Source organism: Talpa europaea, assembly GCF_964194135.1.
Source record: "Talpa europaea genome assembly, chromosome: 6".
Taxonomy (NCBI): Eukaryota; Metazoa; Chordata; class Mammalia; order Eulipotyphla; family Talpidae; genus Talpa; species Talpa europaea.
This window is the reverse complement of record NC_140072.1, coordinates 124,070,156-124,091,542: the sequence shown is the minus strand read 5'-3', so window position 1 is coordinate 124,091,542 and position 21,387 is coordinate 124,070,156.

The window sequence follows — 21,387 nt, the reverse complement described above, 5'->3', positions numbered from 1 at the left end:
AGTGTTCCTATAAACAAACCATCAGAATAAGGTTTAGGTTTTGCAGATAATTAGGGCAAATAATAATCCTTGGCTTGCACTGGCATTGTATTTATTATGGTTTTCAACTGATTTTAATTAGGAAGCAGTTCAGATGCAAGGTAAGGATTTGGAAGGTGACAGAACCGTATTTGTATAGAGGCAATAATTATTATAAGAAATGTCTGCTCCTGTCAGAATAGCTTACACATACACAAAGACTCAGGAATTACTGTGTCTAACCTTAAGCATGCTACGAAACCCCCCAACCAAATGAGGCTCCTTTGTTTACAAATCCCTGTTAATTTGAACAACCAATGAGTTGAGACTGATTTTCTCCCCTTTTTCTTTTCTTTTGCCTGTTCTTATGTTTAAAATTCCCATGCTTATGCTTTAAATTCACCAAAATAAATGAGGCTGAGAAATTCTAGGAACCCCCCCCCCCAATTCTCAGCTCAAATAAAAGCAAGATCCCAGGTCCCTATCTTTATTTTTTCCTCTCCTACCTCACGATGGTCCAGGTGTTAGGTGTTAATTTTCAGGTTTCCCAAGTAATAAACTTTTTCTTTCAAAGTTTCATGATGGTTATTGCTAAGTGTATCTGTGCACTGTATTTTTAAGCAGTGGTAATGGCTTAAAAAGGGAAACAGTCTGTGAGAATTCACCCAGATGAGTAACCCCAGGCATTTCTAATAATCAGCATTATTATCAATGTCTGAAACCTACACAAAATACCTTCTCTTACCTAACCCTAATTGTCCTGGTTGCCTTGTTTCTTGAATATACAAGAATGTTCTCTTCAGAGTTTTTGTGCTTGTTTTGGCTTGTGTTTCTGTCAGAAATTTGCAAGATTGTCCCAGCACCTCCTTTAGATTTTCAGGGAAATGTCATTTTCATTGTAATAGTTTACTCGAGTCTCCTTCCATCTCTTTCCCCCAGTACCAGGACCCAAGTCAGGCCACAGGGACAACAGGAATCCCCTTTAATTCTACTGCCTTCCTTGTTCTATAGTTTTACCTGGTGACTCAGTATCTAATTCCCAGTATCTAGTTCAAGGTGGATGTATATAAGTGGTGGTAGGGAACATGGTACCTCCCTCTTGTATTGAGATACCTCTGTAAGAGGACCAATTACCAAAAATAATGAGTGGTCTACACAAGATGGGAAAGCAAATAAATGAATCTCTCCCTAGAGCCCTCTCAGAGTAATGCAATCCTGCCATGAAGATTCAATCCCATTGAGTCCTGCATCAAACTTCTGATGTGACAATGGAAAGGCATTACATTTGTGTTGTTTTAAGTCACTAAATTTTGGTAGATTTTTGGAGGAATGGAAACTATTACAATCATGCTGAAATTGCAACTTCTCCATAAAAACTCCCATTAATTTTGTTAGTTTTTTTTCCAATAGCATTTAACTGACACTATTTTTTCTTATTCATTTTTCTTTATTCACTGTTTTTACCACTAGATTATACATGAGATTGTCAGAAATTCTCGTGAGCTCATGAGCCCCCCAAATCTTGAAGATCATTAGTAGATAAGAGTTCCTAAATTAATATTCTTTGAAATGAATAACAAATTAATAAATTAATATACTGCACATTCAATTTTTATTCCCACTACTTTAGTAAAACTATTTCACCTCTAATATTCCCAAGGTGGAAATTCTTTAAACATTTTAGATCCTCCACTTGCATGGTTTCCAGAAGTCAAAGTTCACATCAGAGAACCGTGGACTTATTATGTAAACACCAAATACCCATACTCTATTCTCCTGGAATTCCTCCTTTTATTTAATAGTAATTATCAAGCTAATTGTCCTCAGAGTTCCCATCTAGGCCTTTATCTCTTCCTGCATATGCTCACTCTAGCTAAACTCATCAAGTCCTATTTTAATATGTGATAACATGTGTGGTAACATATGATGACCACCCTATGTACACTGACAGCCAAGACTCATTTTCCAGGCCCCAGATACCTACATCCAAACGAGGACTAAACATTCCTATTTGTCTCTCAAATACCTATCAAAGTATGCTGTCCAATCTGGACAGATATTTTAACAATCGTATGAACAGTGGCATTTTATGCACTTCATCCAATGTTTATGAGTCCATGAAGTTCCGGGATCACTGCAGGCATTTTACACTTCCATTACATTAAGATCACTTTCACTGGAAAATTAAACAAACAAAATCGTACTGTGCTAGTTCAGGTGGATTTACCATCATTCTGATAAGGAATAAAAAGCATCTCTTCTTCCAAACACTCTTTTTCTCTCTATCATGTAGAATAGAGAACATTTCACCACACTCACTCTCTCTTGGAATAGTCACTGTTAGTAGAGATTGAGAAAGAAACAAGGTTAGACTCAATTATTCTGCTCCCTGTGAGGCACATGCTTTTATTGAAACTGCCTGTTAGGGTGACTTTCTTTATTGGCTGCCAGGTCTCTTACTTTGGCCTTACTTTCCTGGGTTAAATGACTATCAGTTCTTCGGAAACAACCTGACACTAATGTCAGGTTTTGTAGTGAACTACTAACTTGGATGGCTTGTTGGTGTGAAACTCCTATTACTTAGATTTATCAAGAGGGAAAAATTCATTGCAGTTCTTAGTGATAAGGAAAAAACTGTGTTATCAAATAGAAACAATATTGAAACACAATAAAATTATTTAATTTAGAATTTAGAAAACATATTAGAAATCATACCCTATCTCTCATCTCTTTTTCAGATGAGAACTGAAACCTAAAATGGTAAATGGCTTTCTTTAGGTCACATTGTTATACAAATAGAATATGAACTTACTTGTCCTGATGTTTTATAAAGTGATTTTTCTAGCAAACTATTATGTTGATTGTTTGCACCTACAGGAAAGGAACTCACCTTTACCATGCCTGTAAATGCTGGAATTACGAACATAACGATCAGATTATTTATCAGACACTCTATACCAGACTTTGTGCCACATACTTTCCATATTTAATTCTTCTAAAACATATGAAATGGATAGCCTTATAACCTTATTTAAAAATGATTAAAATGTGGCCCCATGAGATTTAATACAATAATAAATAAGATAAATTCTGGTAGGAGTGAAACATTTTTCAAATGGGTAGGTGATAAGAATAATATGGTCTTTGGGGCTCTGCTATTGGTTTTAGGATTCCAAGCTGTGATTTCAAATCCCTCATCCTGTAATGAGCATCACAAACACAACCCAGATATTTCCTCTAGAAATAAATTAGGACTATGTCAAGTAATGTTGGCTGCTTCAGATGGTAAATGAAAGGACCCAGGAAATGTGAAGGGGAGGGGAGAGAGAGAGGAGGAGGGAGAGAGAGGAGAGTCATAAGAGAGATGAGAGAGGGAAGGGGGGGAGAGGGAGGGAGAGAGAGAGAGAGAGAGAATGAATGAATGAACAAATGAATGAGTCGTGTTCCTAGTAGGAGGTAGCCCAACTTTTCCCACTGATGCCTTCTGAGTTTTTTTTTTTTTTTTTTTCCTCAAGATAATAGGTGAGGGCCTCCCCGGTGGCACAGGCCGTTGAGAGCAGCACTGTGAAGCTATCTGCAGCCTCTGCAGTGCGGGTTCCATCCAGCTGGCCAGTGAGATACCCATATGGCACAGCAGACCTCTCTGGTCTCGCCTGCTGCTCCCCTCAGCAGTGTATTTCATCAGTCTGCCTGTTCTGTCCCCCGCTCCGTCTCTGGAGAATCTTCTCACCCTCCCGCACATCTGGCCTGTACCCCAGCTCTTGCATAAATAAATCTTTAAAAAAAGGGGAAAAAAAGATAATAGGTGAGTGTTCCTCAAGATCAGAAGTACCTGGCTTATTTTTTTTCTTTGCTCCCCCGACACACTACTCCATGTAGAGCCCATGAAACAGAGTGAGTTCCTTTCTAAAGTAAGGCTGGAGGACTCATTAAAAAAAAAAACAAAATCCTGTCCTCATTTTAAGCTGCCTTTACTACAGACTGCTTAGTGTTCATAGAGGTGGCAAGTGAAATTCTAAATATGTGATTGAAATTTTGAAGCAGAACTCTATGACATAAACTGAGATACTAGAATCAAATGTAATCAGAAGATTGGCAAATCTGTGCAAAGATGATACTTAACAGTGTTTATTATAGTTTGATCCACAAAATGTTATTGGGTGGTGGAGGGATAAGGAGCTTGTGCCAGAATGTAAGTAGCAAATTGTATTTTGTTTAATGTGTTGATCAAAGTAATATACTAAAATGTTAAAAAATATTACAGCAGGGCTTTAATAATTAGACAAATATAGTTGTGTCTACATCTCTATGTAGGAGTCTACAGAGGCAATTGAATACACTGTTTTTTCTGTAAATGCTGCTAGCTACTTTAATATATTTAAGTATAAAGCGTATATGTTTGCATGTGTGTTACGTGTGTATAGAGACATAAGTGTCTATGTATGTATATGTGTGTGATGTGGTAGTTCCTTTAATGGAAAAATATATTTTTCAATGGGAAACACAGTATAGGAAACAAGCAACCTGAAACCAAAATGATTTCACATGCATTTGATTTATTGGTATTTTGGATTACCTGAATTGAATCTCTCTCTCATTTTTACATGTATCTGAAGTGATTTTTAATATTTCTATATATTTTAGAATATTTCACACATCTACCTTCCAAGAATTTTATAATGTTTTAATTTGGGAAATCATGTTTTAATATTTTCATAGCCATTTCTTCTTACATTATTCCATTTTTATTTTTTATTTTTTTTTTTAAATAGAGGCATGTTTTATTTATTTATTTATTTATTTATTTTGTTTATACATGCACTGGGTACAGTCAGAAGCGCGGGAGGGTGAGAGAATTCACCAGAGCCAGAGCGGGGAGCAGAGCAGGCAGAAGGACCGAAGTACACTGCTGAGGGGAGCAGCGGGTGGCAGGAGAGGTCTGCGCGCCATGCGAGACCCTCCTCTGGTGGCTGGGGAGCAGCCGGGGATCGAACTGGCGCCGCAGAGGCCGCGGGCAGCTTCGCAACCCAGCGCTCAACCGCTGCGCCACCGGGGAGGCCCACATTATTCCATTTTTATATAAACCTTTACACTACAAATCCAAACTTTTTAAGACATCTTTCTAAAATTTGAGTTTTAAATTAAATATGTATCTGGCTACTCATATATTTTTATTTTTAAAACAACTTTTTCTAATATTGGAATTTTTTACATTTAATTTTTGGCTTCTTTCCTATGTCTGATAAACATTTTGTTTTTTCATGGGATTTTACCTTAGAAAATCTGAGCATATAATAAGTAGCAAGCAAATATTCTATTTTTTTTTTCTCTTTTAATAATGTGAAAGGCTGGATGACACAGAGATTTTTCTGTTCAGTGATCATGAGTGGAACCAACCTATATAACAGAGGTTGTCCAAATATCAGAATAAGGAAGGCTGTTCTGCAGTCAAATACAACCATACTAACTGTTCACTTTTTCTCCAGAGATTATATAATATATCAGAAAGGAATCCCATTTTTTTTTTTCTTATGGTAGGCAAATTGGGCTGCCCTGCAATCTCTAAATAAAGGCAGGGTGGGAAGTGTGAATGCATAATATACTGTTATGTAAATGACATTCAAGCCTTCAGTTAGTACTTAGGATTTCTGCCTCCATTCCACCCCTTTCCTGCTGATGTACCTGCTGTCTCCAGCCCAGAGTCTCTGTGGTTCCAAAAGCAGCTCAGCTTCTTTTTCAGCATCTACCACATGTGTAGAGGCTGTGGCTTCCTTGCCTTGCTTTATCAGTAGTCTATTACTCACTTTTCAATTTCTAAAAACTGGTGAAAATTTCTCATTAATTGAGATTGTATCAGTCTTACAAAATCATACTATTAATTAATGTTCTACTGACAATATCATTGGGAAATAAGAATGGTATGAAAGTATGTCCTTAGATTTTCCTTTTACTTTGAAAATCACTATAAGGATATTTATGCTTAGAGATAGCTATCATTTCCGTAGCTCCTAATTTAGATTATAAAGATCTGAAAGGAGCATCACTACAAATATTATAAAAACATTTGAACTTAGCAGGGCTCAATCACAACTTTTTGAAACTATTAACAGGGAGAGATGACAGGGCAATCAACTGGAACAAAATCTTTGAGAGATCATGTATGCAGTGACAGAAGAAGGGAAGGCTCCTTTACCTGGGATAGACATAATAAGGGTAAAGAGAACTGTAAATTGATGAGATGGGAGTGGCTGGCAGGACAGTGCAAAACCACAGAGGGCTGAAGATATTGGAGTCTCTATTCACTTATATAATTTCACCATGAATCCCAGGAAATCCTCACAGATTAGGAAAAAAACCTAAGAATTTATTGTCCATGTTGTACAGAGCTGGGGTAGGAGAAAAAAAAGTTCAACAGGGATGGCAAGAAATTCATCTTGGACTCTAATCTGTATTGACCACTGAACAAAACTGGTGCGGGCCACACTACTCATGCTGTCTGACAAGGACCGGGGATGGGGGAAATTTCTGAAAAGTCAAAAAGCTCCATAGCTGGCTCCTGCTACTTCCTTTCATTTGTTTGTGGCAGTTATTGAAGCCATGGACATTTTCTATAAGTTTTATTTTATTTTTTTTTATAGAGGCATGTTTTTTTTTATTTATTATTTATTTTATTTGTTTGTTCTGTTCATACATGCACTGGGTACAGTCAGAAGCGCGGGAGGGTGAGAGAATCCACCAGAGCCAGAGTGGGGAGCAGAGCAGGCAGAAGGACCAAAGCACACTGCTGAGGGGAGCAGCGGGTGGCAGGAGAGGTCTGCGCACCATGTGGGATCCTCCTCCGGTGGCCGGGGAGCAGCCGGGGATCGAACCGGTGCCGCAGAGGCCGTGGGCAGCTTCGCAACCCAGCGCTCAACCGCTGCGCCACCGGGGAGGCCCCTATAAGTTTTAGACTAACCCAATGAGTGTTGGCATCAATGCCAGTTTCGGTAATGCACGCCTCAGTAGTTTGAAAAACTGTACCTTCCAACATGATTGATAATGAAACAGTTTCCAATAATTGTCCATGTCCTCTAATTTGTAATTCAGTTACCACGAGTGACATTGAGTTCTCTAACAAAGCACATTTGATAGAATTGATGGAACTGAGCCTGGTAGAAGTCCCCATAAGAGAAGGCCCTGAGGCACCCCGGGAGGCGAAACACACCACATACTATTCCCATGGTACCGGGACCTCTTGGTTCTATATAGAAAATAGGAATCCACCCTTGATGTTACAATACCTGCTTAGCTTTGTTTTAGTTACCTAGCTTGACTGCATAAATCACTTTGTGTATAGCACCTGTTTCCATTTTCTGAATAACATACATCACCTACGGAAATAATGTAACCAAGTTAATGTAACCAAGTAAACCAAGTTAATCACAGACTAGGAAAATTTAAAAATGTAGGACTGTGCACTGTTAACGATCATTAATAATTTCTGAAACAATGTAAAAATAAAACCAATCATGATTGCATGATGTAATGATCAAATAACAATTTGATCATTACAATAACAAATAAATAAAGATCCACTGAGACCCTCAGTGGGAGATGTCTGCACCCTGATCAAGTGTCAGTGTCTCCTCACTACCTCATCTACCTCATCCCCCCTCCCCTCATTTCCTCCACTTAGCCAAGGCCATCTAGTTCTTATGGAAACCCGGCCCCAGTCAGAGCTGGACTCCGGCACAAAACCTTTACTCTTTAGGAATTTGGCAAGCAAGAAGGGAGGGAGGGCCTCCCTGGTGGCACAGAGGGCTGAGTGCAGTGCTGTGAAGCTGTCAGCAGCCTCCGTGACATCAGTTCGATTCCCGGCCAGCCAGGAAGATGCCCACATGGCACAGCAGACCTCTCCTGTCTCACCGCTGCTCCCCTCAGCAGTGTATTTCGGTCCTTCTGCCTGTTCTGTTCTGCTTCCTGCTCTGTCTCTGGTGGATTCTCTCACCCTCCTGTGCCTCTGGCCTGTACCCCACTGCTTGTATAAATAAATCTTAAAAAAAAAAAAAAAAAAAAAACAGAACAAGGGAGGGAGATATCAGGCTTACACAACAGATGAAAACACCAAAGCTATTTTTGGAGTAGCCAATTAGGTATTGGCAGAAAACTATAGTCAGGGAAAGGACAGCAAATCAAAGGAGGCCATAACCTCCAGGCCCAGAGATAATATCCAGGATTAAGACTGAGGCTTAGAATTTTCAAAAAGACCCCCTAAGAGCATATGATCCCACTAAATGAAGCTTCAAACAACAAACAGCTGAAGAAAACTATTGGAGGAATGTAAGAGAAGAAAAAGAAGATGAAAGAGATTTTTGTGAGTCTTACCACACAAAAGGATGACCTAGAACTTAGCATCAGAGAAACACTGCTCTGGAAAACTGATCCCTCTCTCAATACATTAAGGCCTAGTGTACGAGTTTGCCATTTTCAAACATTTTCTTTCTTACATATGCTATCAAAATTACAATTAAATGATGTATCTTGGTATATACCTGTTTTGGCTTAATCTGTTTGCAATAGCTTGATCTTACTGGATCTGGGTGTCTTTCCTTTCCCATTTGGGGATGGTCTTAACTATTATTTTTTTGCAGATAGGATTTCTGCCCATCTCTCTCTCCTTTTTTTTTCCTTCTTCTGGATCCCCTATGATATAACCATGATTTCTCTTGATGTTCCACTAATGTCTAATGTTGTCTCCATTTTTCTTAATGCCTTTTTCTTTCTTTTTGCTAGTCCTTTCTGCTAGCCACAGGCAATCTAGGTGTCCTTAGCTCCACAGACTGTGTTGTGTCAGGGAAGTATATACTCCAACAACTAGAGTAAGCTAGGCATCTGTGGCAGGCCTAGTAGACTGGATATGTTAAAGAGAAGATGGCTTTCCCCGTGTTCTGATATAATTCCTGCTTACCATGTATCAGACTTTGCTCCCCTTCCAATGACCTCTGTCTCTTCTCCCTGCAGATCTGGTATATGTTAGTCCTCAACGCTCTTCCTAGTGTAGTTGCTGCCTCACAAATGTCAGCTGCTTTGTTTATGGACTAAAAGACCCAGAATGCTGCAAGTCTGCCATCAATCCTAAACCCCCCCCCCTTCAATATCAAAATGGATGCAGCAGGCAGTGTGTCTAAATTCTGTGTTCTATTGTAGGGGTAGCAAGAGGATAGACTGAGGCTGGGATGTGTGCAACATCCAAGGGGTTTCAAAGAATGGCAAATGAGGTCAGAGGTAAAGGATATATTCTTAGAATAGTTTTTCTTTAATTAATCTCAATACAATTAATTTTATTTAGAAATATTTTCATGTTTCATATTCTCATAATTAACTAATGGATAATTCATGGATAGAATATCTTTTCTCCAGGATGGAATAAACTGATCAGAAATTATCGGGAACGGACTTTGGTCTGAAAGCTATGGAATATTTATCAACTAAGATTTAATGAGGAAAGAAAAATTGGTTTAATATCCCCCAAAATATTATGCTATAATATTTAATTTTCAGGGTTGAATAGCAATATATACTGTAAAAATAAATAGCAGGTGGAAAGATTACTGGCCTAATATAAACTGTGGGAAAATAAGCCTTTTGGAGGTAAGAGGTGTAAGGATTTCCCCTCTGGCTTGAAACCAGTGTGAGACTTCTAAAATACAAATAAACATTGTATTTTTCTTGCTTTAAACATTTTCTAAACTTCCTAGAGCCCTTAAAATAAAATTAAAATTGCTTGATATGGTCATAGAGAAGTCACAGCCTGCTTATCCTCCCTGTCTTATTTTTCTCCACCCCTATCATTCTCCTTCCCATTCTAAGCAATAATTATTTTGAAAACCTTTCCACTATTAGCATATCTTCTATGGCCTGTGGATTCTCAAACAAGCACTTTCTTTCTCTCCCAAACATTCCAGCCCTTCAGCTTCAGTTATCAGATTAAATATAATCTTTCCTGACCATCCCTAGAATGGTGTGGCTACATAATATTTTTAGATATAATTTGGGAAGATTTTTTTCTTCCTGCCTAACTACGTTTTCTTCTTTCTCTTTCTTCATGATTCTTGGAATAGCAGGTCTCTTGCCTTCCTGCCTCAGGGGAGTTGTCAGCCAGGGGAAAAATAAGTAGAACAAGTCAGCAGGACTTCTGGGCTTTTGTCTTCAAAATCTTAAAATCAATGAGGAAGGATAGGTTTTCAGTAAAAGTCACTATAAAGAATGAGTGAAAGTAAGAGAATTGATCTGCCAATATTACATGAAAAAAGTATTTGCCAGGAATGGAGGCGCAGGGGAGTGTTGGATCCTCACTCTCAGCACGTGGACTTTGTTGTCTGTCACTGTCCAATTGAGAACAGTGATCTATATGTCTTATGCTCTGAAATGTCTTTGGGTCACAGAAGGTACAAGAACTATAATAGTGCTTATTATAGATACTAAAGAAATGTTCTTTGAATGATTGTATCAGAGTATAAACCCAGAGCAGAATAACCTGAGCATTAATGAGAGAGCTTTTCCTAAGGGCTTACAGGCTTTGAGAACTATAGGAAAACTTAAATTATTGGAAATCAAGTGATATTTCTTAAACATGTGCATTTGGAGACAAACCAGTATTACTATAGCAATATATGGTTCCATACCGACCTATTACCATTACAATAGGCTTTACTTCACTTTATGTTACTGCTTAGTTGTTTGTTTTTCTTGTAGTAAGAGAAGTAACCTAGTCTATTTTGCTTTGCACATTATGACCAACTGTCTAACAATAAATGGCAATTAAAGATTTTCTGTTTTAATGGTTGGATAAGAAGCTAAAAATTAAAAGACCACACAAAATGAATATATATTCAAATATTAAGCCATTTCTAGAAAGTTTTGAAAACATCTGATTCATGATTTTATATCTGTCAACTATCTGGGAGGACAGGAAATTTCTCCCTGCCCATCTGAGTTCTTAGACTAGTCCAGTAATCAAATTAGCACCAGGCAGATTAGTAGGAGAAAAAAACAATAATAATAATTACATACACATGGGGAATCTACATTAAGTTGTAAAGATATGGGTTGCAAAGACAATGAGGCAAAATGGAGAGTCTATGTCCTGATCTTAGGGACGAGATAAATACCTGGGGCTTCAAGAAGAAAGAGGGAGTCACATATGACAAAGACCAGGTGCTCTGTAATCAGATGCTTGCCCTGACATATACATAGGTTTCTCCAATAGAAGGTTATTCCTAGTAAAAATTCTAATTATAAAATTGACATTCATATTAAGATTAAATTAACCAGTTATCCTTGGCCTACTGGGCTTCATCTTATACAAAATTCTACTGTGGGATGCCCCACCTCATAGAACTATTGATTAGAATGGGGATGGATTTGTGTTATCCTCAGTCAGGTTATCACTTTGGTAAGAGAAAAAGTACTGAGCCAGAAATCCCCAGTTTATGATTTATCATTTACCAGTCAAGTATGTCAGGAACTTGGCTCATTTGACAGTCACCAATGGTCAGGGAACAGGTGGAATTTGTGTCATTGTGTGTGCATAAGAATGAAACTAATGAAACATTCAGGCTAGGTGTTAGCAACTGGGAGGAGAATCCCAGAGACAACAGCAAAGTGCTACTTTAAGAAATTCGGCAAATCAACACTCTTGGTATCTCCAAAGTTGATATTCTATGGAGAGATATGAACATTGCTCTGAGTAAAAAAGAAATTTTAGACATACATTAATGCATTTATAGAACTTGCTTCTTACTTCTAATGCTAGAAGAATTTTACACAATGCACACCTAGGTCCATATGCACTTGAATGAATTCTTTCTATAGGTTATAAAACAAAATGTAGTATGACCAGTATTTTTCCATAATTGTATCTGTATTGTTTTTCGGTTAATTAGTGTCACATGAAATAATGGAGTAGGGCCTCCCTGGTGGTGCAGGGGTTAAGATGCAACCTGAGAAGCAATCCGCAGCCACTGTAGCAGGAGTTCGATTCCCAGCAGGCCAGGGAGAAACCCACATGGCAGGACCGACCTCTCCTGTCTTGCCCGCTGCTCCCCTCAGCAGTGTATTTCAGTCTGTCTGCCTGTTCTGTTCCCCGCTCTGTCTCTAGTGAATTCTCTCACCCTCCCGTGCATCTCTGGCCTGTACCCCAATTCTTGTAAAAAAATAAATAAATCTTAAAAAAAAAGAAATAATGGAGTATGTTGAAGTCAATTGTATTTTATATTAGAGGAAATAAGATAGTTGATCAAAATACAGTAGTGATTAACCAGTCAACACCAAGTGAGATCAAGTGCAAGTAGTACTTTAGCATTGGAGAGATAAACCACCTTTAGGCTCTTTTAGACAATTGATTATGGATACTAATTTAATACAGATATTCCAATATTGTAAAACAATAAAGAAAATTCTATTTGAACCAAGATTCATAAGAAACATGCTGGACATTTGTCTTAATAATTTAATGATTATTAATCTCCTAAATAAAGTGTGGTTTACAAAACTTAGTTCTATCTTCTACAAAGAGAAAAGTGTCAGGATTAATTTCATTTGCATTGCCCTCTAGCTATGAAGAAATGACTTTTTATTAGAGTAGGTTAGTTCCTAGAGGTAGTCTTGGCTAAAGCAACCATAATCCCTTCATAGATCTCTTTCTAACTATCAATGGATAAGATTCACATGTTATCTTTTCTGTTATCTTATTTCAGACTCTGCCTTCATTTCCTTAATTCTTTGTATTCAATGTGCACCTCTGGACATTAAGCTGTCTTCTTTGACCACAGCTCTCTCACTTTTTAATTTCACTCCCATGTGCACAAATGGATTCTATACTTTCTACCACAGATTCTCCTTTTTTACCACAATTCAGCCATAACCTTGTGTGGAAATCCTTCACGGAGCTCCTGGAGCCCCCAGCTCCTGGACAGAGTCCTCTGTTTTTCTGGCAGAAAACAGAGTTCATTGGGCATGACCCACAGTGCTTCTGTTTTCTTAAATCTTCTCCAATCTCCTAGTAATCTGGAGTGCTACCTCAACAAATTTGTCTTATTTTCCAACTAGCTTAATTTTTACAGGTAGAATTAAGCTCTTGAAATCTGCTAGGGAGACTTTTCTCTCTGTTCTCCAAATAAGTATGTCTCTTAAAGTTTCAAAATAGTAGAATATAAATTCATATTGACTTTTCAGTATCTAGTTTAATATATACCTGCATTAAAGAAAATCCTGAAGCTACTTTTGTGTAAGTGCTGGGCTTACTGGAGTAGCAATAGCCATTTTACTTTATGGACATAAGGCCTTTACTTCAGCTGCTATTTCATTCACTCCAGCTTCTGCATTTTCTTGTCATCAATTCTGATGGTACCAATAACACACAGATTAGCAACATGAAGTCATGTTATTCCTGTCATTCCTCTTAGTGTTTTGAGTAGTTAACTTTCACTATCACAGCACCTATTTTCAGTTATCTATTCTTCCAACCACCAATCTGTGGGAATTTCTAGATAATGAATGCACTTTTATAAAATGTAATTTTTTATATTCCTAAACTCATCTCTCTAGAAATTTTATGCTATATTCTTGTCTAATATGTAAAAAATTATCATTTGTGAATCTTTTAAGCACAGCACATCATAATAACAGATATTGAAATACAATTTTATAGTAATTTTTTTCATAAAATTATGTGTATTTTATGAGAAGGAAATGGTTAGTTGATGAAAAAACAAATAATTGTCTGGGAGACCAGACACTATTTTTCTCTCTGATAACAGTTATAGCAGTTTTGTTCTTATTTCCCTACTCTGTATTTAAATCATAGCAGTCAACTGCATAAAAAAAATAAATAAAATAAAATAAAACAATGTATGGTGTCCCTGACTGTGAAAACAATGAAAATAATCATTAAAAATTAAACTAAACATTTGCTTACCCATTTTAATAATGGAATTTAGACGTGCAGCAAGTATTTTGGAAATGTTCATCAATCATGATTTTGGTAGTTCAAGACACTAACTATCTGAGGGATAGGGCATCATGATAAGTACCAACCTGTTAGGGCTATGGTTGAGGAAAGTCAGCTTTCTGAACAGATAAGGTTGTATTTGACATTGTCCCAAAGACCTGGAAGGCTTACATATTTTCGTCCAGTTTTCTCAGTGGGGAAAACAACATCCCATGTCCTGAATATAGGAAGTGGGCATGGTTATGATCACTTCCTCATACCAAATACTTGGAACACTGTTACACTACAAAAACCAAATTCTACATAGTTTATCAATGCTTTCAGAGATAGAACTCAGCAGACTTGAAACATCATCATACTGATAACTTTGGACATAAATTATACTTCTATAATATTTAAATATCACTTTCTCTCATGTTTTTCTTTTTTATATTTAAGCTGTCACTATTACAGGTATACAATAAGGGGGGGGGGGTGTCTCATAGTAAGACCGGGAAAGTGATCTTACCTAAAATACTCATTAATGAAAATTAGCATTTTCTGAATCTTTTAGAGCCAAACCATTCCCAATGTCATATATTTTTCTCCTAATTTTCTCTAGGAATTTTGTAGTTTGAGATATTATATTTATATCATATATAGTTAACATTAATTTTCCCTATGATGAAAATTGGGTTTTACATTTAACATATAGTTTATTGGTAGTGTAGCAGTGTCCTTCCTTAAGGAGAAATGTTTTCGACTTGATTTAAGGATTTTTGGGATCTGTAAACCAGGTCAAGTCTGGAAATTGACTGAGAAACCATCACTTTCTTTTATGATTCTCCATCAAGATCAAGTAATCTGTGCTATGTAACTTCCAAGTCAGACTATTATTCTGATTGCTGCTTTGACTCTGCTGTCAATTCTGGAATTCATGCCCAGTTTGTCTTTGGTGATTGAGTTCTGACAGCTGCCCCCTGCCATCATGGAAACTATTTCCATTGCAATTCAGTAACTACAGTTCTCCCTAGAGAAAGGTCTGGTATATAAGAAAAGAATAACCACGTTGTTGTTCTAGAATGGTGGGGATCACCTCACAAACATTTTTCACAGTACTGAGGCATGGTATGTATTCCTGATGCTCCAAGTACAGGTGAACAGATCATAAATTCAAATCTACTCTAAGATCCCGATATTTCTAAACCTTTGGATCTTTTCCTATTTAACTAATTCAGGTCCAGCACTTTCAACTGGCTCACTATGGGCCAGATTTTGGTCCATGTTTCAGTCAACTAGTTAAACAAATTGTGGAGCTCTTTCTAACTCGCTCCTTGAGATGCAATTTTAAATGCAGAATCTTTGCTTAGTGACCACATTGTAATAAATTTCGCATAACCCAACCTTACATCCTTCCACAATTAGCCAAATCCTTGCCATCCATTCCATAGATATTCCCTGTATTTCTGCCAGTATCCATTCAGAAACTCAAGTATAACTACCTCTCCTTATGGGTTCTATTTTATACCTATCTTTAGGCATTGCCTGTGACTTAAGTCTAGTCATACATCTAACAGAAAAGAAGGATGGTGGGCGGGGGAAGGTCCTGAAGATAATCCACTTTGTCTTGCATGTAAAGTCTCAGATGAGGCATTATAGTTTTCTCAGGCAATGCTGCACGAATCCTCTGGAACAGAGGTAGAAAGGCAAATATCACAGGACTTGGGGATGCTTCTGAAATGACAGTGGGGGAAATAGTTTCATCAGAATTTAGGGGTCAGTTTGCTCCATTTCATCAGGATCTTTCCACATCTCCACCAACCCAATTTATTGCATTTCATTTCTTCCCAGTCCATGGCTTCACTTTAACAATAGATACTTTGAAAAGCCGGATGTTCAACTAATGTTCTAATTCAGCCAGTTTCAAAATGGGATTCTGCATTTGATTTTGAGCAATTTTAACACTATAGCTAAGAAAGATAGGGTTCCCCTTCAGGACACAAATAGAGTCTTGATGATTTTTACACAATACTAAAGCTGGAATTTAAACCTCTAAGCTCAACCTTTTCTCTCTCTGTTCAAATGATATTAGAAGCTTCCAATCAATTTTATTATGTGTTAGTTTTCCAAAAATGTTCAAAATTACATATGCACTGTCAGCCAACTCTTTCCTTCTAATTAATTAGGATTATACAATGCATGTATTTTGAATATATTGACAGATCACATCATGGGCTATTAGTCTATTCTTTAATACTGGAATTAGTCACTAACCACTTTTAATCTAACCAGATTAGAGAGTCAATCCCAGAAACCCCTGAACCAATTCAGAAGATTCATCTATAAAATTCAATTGCTGCAGAACCACTACTGGTTCAAAATCGGTATTAGTAAGATTTCTCAAGATATCACCACAATAGGAAATGATTGATAGATTCAAAGAAACATAAATAGGTAGAGGACTGATAGATAGATACACATGTAAAGTTTAATGTATCAATTCAACCAATCAGGCCAAAAGTAAAATCCATATTTTATCTGTTTTTTTTATATTCAGTGAATTGGATAACTACCCTTAATGTGGAGGGTCATCTGCTTTACTAAAATAATCAGTTCAAATGCACATTTCTCCTAGAATTATACCAGGGCAGACACACCCAGAAATAATGTTAACCAGGATGTCTTGGCATCTTTGGGCCCCAACATCATCATCTTGACAAATAAAATTGAATATCACAGATACTTTTATAAATAAAATTGTTTTCATAATTTCCTTTGTAATTGTTCATTATTCTTACACAGAGATGCAATGATTCTTGTATATTGACTTTGCATGCTGAAACTGCTTAATTTGTTCTACAGTTGTTTGTGGAATCTGTCATATTGTCTATATAAATAAAATTCACCATCTGTGATTAGAAGTGATTATATATCCTTTTCAATTTGGATGCATTATATTCTTTTTCTTTTTCTTGCTGCATTACTCTGGCTATGAGTTCCAATAATTTCTATTGAACAGCAGTGGCAAGAGTGGGCATCTTTGTCTTGACCCTGAATTTAGAAAAAAGGCTTTCAGGCTTTCACAACTGAGTATGTTAACTAGTGGATTATCATATACATTGAAGCAGTTTCCTTCTATTGCCTGTTTTTTGAGTGTCTTTATCTTAACAGTGTGTTGAATCTTTCCAAATCTTTATCAGTTGAGATGATCATGTGTTTTGTCCTTTGTTCTGTTAATGTGTTGATTAATGTTAATGTGATTAAATTTTGTATGTAGAACCACTTTTACATTCTATGAATAAATCCCACTGGATCATGGTATACAACCCTTTCAAATATGCTCCTAATTTGTTTTGCTGATATTTCCTTATGTTTTTTTCATCCATATTAACAGGAATATTTTTATATCATTTTCTATGCTTGCTGTGCCTGTTTTTTTGTTTTGTTTTGTTTTGTTTTGTTTTCTATCATGGTAGTGCTGACTTCATAGAATGAGCTTGGACATGTTCACTCCTCTGATTTCTGTTTGCTGTGACCTTTTCTAAAAGGTCTAACTTTTTAATTGCCTAACTTTTAGTTGTCTTTTGATAGTCTGCATTATTCCCTTGGAAATATTTCTCAGAAAATTTTTTTTTTATTTTGTCATATTGAAAGTGACTGTGATCTGTGAGGATGTTGTCAATTTTATTACCTCAATGCAACTTTCTTTTCCTGCCTCAATATTCATATTTTTCTTCTTTATCACTGAGGATTAGTATATTACAGGAATATGTTTTGATTTGATTTTACTTTATTAAATTTTTCTGAAATATGATACCTATCAATCTACAGATTCAAGCCTTCACTCTTTACAATTTTTAATGGTTTTCTGTGCTGTTTTTTGCTCTCTAATTTAAGGACACTGGTTATCCATATGCTTGATTTTTATTCTCTGTCCTTTTTCATAACCTTTATTCTTTTCTGGCATTTATATATTTCTATTGTCCCTACGCATTCACTGTGGTTTTCTTAAGCTCAAATCATTTTGCGTTTTCTTTGAGTAAATTCTACACATTATTATGTGTTCAATGCATTTATAACATTTACACATACAGTGATTATAATAATAATTCTTCTTTTTCATTCTATTTTTATATCAAATCCACAGAGGAAAGGAAAAAGGATATTCTGCACATCCTAGATCTGATGTCTTTGCAACAATTTCCTATGCCTTTAAATTTAAATTTAACCACTCTTTAATATTGTCTTATTTCACTCTATACTTTTTTTTATTTTTGCATAGAAGAACTGGGATTAGGCCAGAGTTGCAGAGAGGGCAGAGGATTCGCCAGAGATAGAGTGGGGAACATAGCAGAAAGTGATACTGAAATACAATGCTAAGGGGAGCATGAGCAAGACAGGAAAGGCCTGCTGTGCCATATTTCATCCTATTTTAAAACACAAATTAAATTATGAAATATAAGCATCCTTATATATATATTTTCATATACTGCTTTTTAATTTTCATAATTGATATTATTGTATAAATTACCATCTATTTTCTATACTTTTAATACAACACACACATTCTTTTATTTTGTTTAAAGCATTGGGCTATGTATCCATTCTCCTAATAATGGAAATTTAGATTATAGGCAAATATCTTCTACCACAAACACTATTACAAAAATCTTCTTTGACAATCACAGAATTTGTGAAAATTTGGTTGGGATATAAACAGAAATCTTGTACTATATGTGTGTTGCTTAATTGAATAATATCATATTACATAATACAATTCAAATGTTCACAAGCAGTGGAAATTGTACCAATCTCCCAACAGCATTACTGATATGTCTATGATCCGATATAGAGAGTTTCACAAATGGAGCATTTTAAGGAATTGTTATAGTTTGCATTTATTAACTTTATAGTAGCCTCATAGAGACTCTTCATACATAGTGCTTAATTATTTTATTTTTGCAATCTAGTTATTTCTATATACTACCTCTGCCCCTTTCCAAAATGGTTATTTAATTTATCCTCTAGTGACATGATATCTGAAGATTTTTGTCCAATTTGCTATAGATCTGCATTTCTCTGTATAAATTTATACTTAAAATTGATTTTTAAAACATTATATATCAAATATATGTGTATATATAAAAATAATTCAATGGGTTTAATTATTAAAGAAGAATTTGAAACACACTGTAGTTTTCTTATGCAATATTTGCCTCTCTTCTTTAAACAATATGGGGGCTTATGTTGGGGTGCACAAAAAGCATTATTAGGCATTACAAGCTTTTAGTGGCTTACTAGTGACAAAAATCATTATCAATTACAATAACAAAGAATATGGCCATTTAAAGTCTAAGAAAACCTTAAAACTACATTAGCCCTCAAGGATAATCATGAATTGACCATATATATATATATATATATATATATATATATATATATATATATTGGTGTTGCTAGACAAAGTCCCCATTGGATCATTATTTCACCCAGTTTACAAAGTTACCTTTCAAAGTATTATGAATTACACATTACAGAGAGTAACTATAAAGAACAAGATTAACTTATAAGAATAACAGGCTTTAAATCTTGGTTGCAAACCTGAAAACTCTGGAGCACACTAAAAATGTAGTTTAATAGTATTGGTGTGCAATTACATACATCATGAAGGTTTATATAAGTAGAGGAATATACATGGACTAGATAGGTTTTCTACATCCAAGGGTAAATTGCTTGCTATCTCCTTGTTAAAGTTTTGCTCCAATATATTGTTGCACAAATTATGTTTAAATTATAAACTTTCAAATATACATTGAACTAACAAATGAAAAACATTTTTGTTACCAAAAGTATTTCATTGTACTCTTGTTCATTCTCTTCCTGCATTTTCCCCATTTTTTCCCAGAGTTCAGGATAGCATATCTGCCACCATCTAGGATGTGGTTCTTTGAAGTTCAGTCCTTTATAAATCTGCTCCTTGTTTAGCAATTTATTCTCTGGGTCCTTACTGATTAGTCATACACACACACATATATGTATACACACACATCTCATACATATACACACACACAATACCTTTGCAACTCACGTGATTTAATAACCACTTTTCCTGGCTGTTGGTATTTGACAAGATTCTGTCAGATATTCTTTCTTTCTTTCTACTTACACCTGTCTCAAATATTTTTTTTTCTTTTTGTAATGCTTTACACATAAAATGTACAGTTTGATATAGTTATAATTTAGATTTGATGCTAAGGTAATTCAGCATATTTAGTTCAATATAACTTATCTATTGAACATCTATTATAAGGCAAGACTGCAACTATCTTTGCTCAAGTTACCGCATTGAATAAGGCCATTACTGCTGATAAATACAGAGACTATTAACCAAACTGCATAAATAAGTATTAAGTGTGGACAAAGTAGATATCAAGAACAAAACTCAAACAGAAATGTCATATTTTGTTGAGCATAAATAACTTAAGACATATTTTCATGTTCTCATTATAAATGATCTATGGAGATCTGCTACTTAGTCAGAAAAATGGAAGATGCAGTCTAAACTTAACTGAACCCAACAAAAACTGATCATATTATTTAATTCTAATACATCAGCTGTCAACATGATATCAAGTTGACACTTGACAAAAAAAAATAATTTTCTACCTCAAGTCTTCTGGGAAATGCATTTCATTATATCTGATCTAAAACAAGATATTTACGTCATTGAAAAAGTTAACATAATATTTAATAAAAATGTTGATAATACTATGATACTATGAATAGAAAACTGCAAAATGAAGTTCCTATAGCATATAAAATGATCTAATGTGAAAGAAATTACATTAAATGGCAATTTAATGTAAAATGCAGAGGTACAGTCTACCAAAAACAGTGAAAATATATAATTTCCATATGTTTATGATAAAAATTCCTTGTAGAAAATTAATAAATATTGCACAGGTTATAATTAATAAAGTAGAACTTAAATTCAAATTTCTGTAAATTGCCTTTTCATTTTATTTTTTTTTTTTTTTTTTTATGGGAAATACATGTAATTTTATTTTTTTTTTTTATTTTTTTTTTAAATAAATTTTATTGTTATATTCCCCATACAATTGCAGCCCCCCCATTCTGACCCCAATCCCTCCCCTCCCGCCCCCCTAAAAGTGTCTCTGGTTCATAGTTTTTTGTTGATTTTGATTTTCACTATCTTATAGTTATTCATTTTCCTGGTCCCTTATTTAAGTTTTCTAGATTCCTGCTATGAGTGAGACCATCCGGTATTTTTCTTTTTCTTTTTGGCTTATTTCGCTGAGCATGATCCCTTCCAGCGCCATCCATTGCCTTTTCATTTTATTGGTCTTTTCCTTTGTAGTTTTTTTGTTTGATGTCCCACT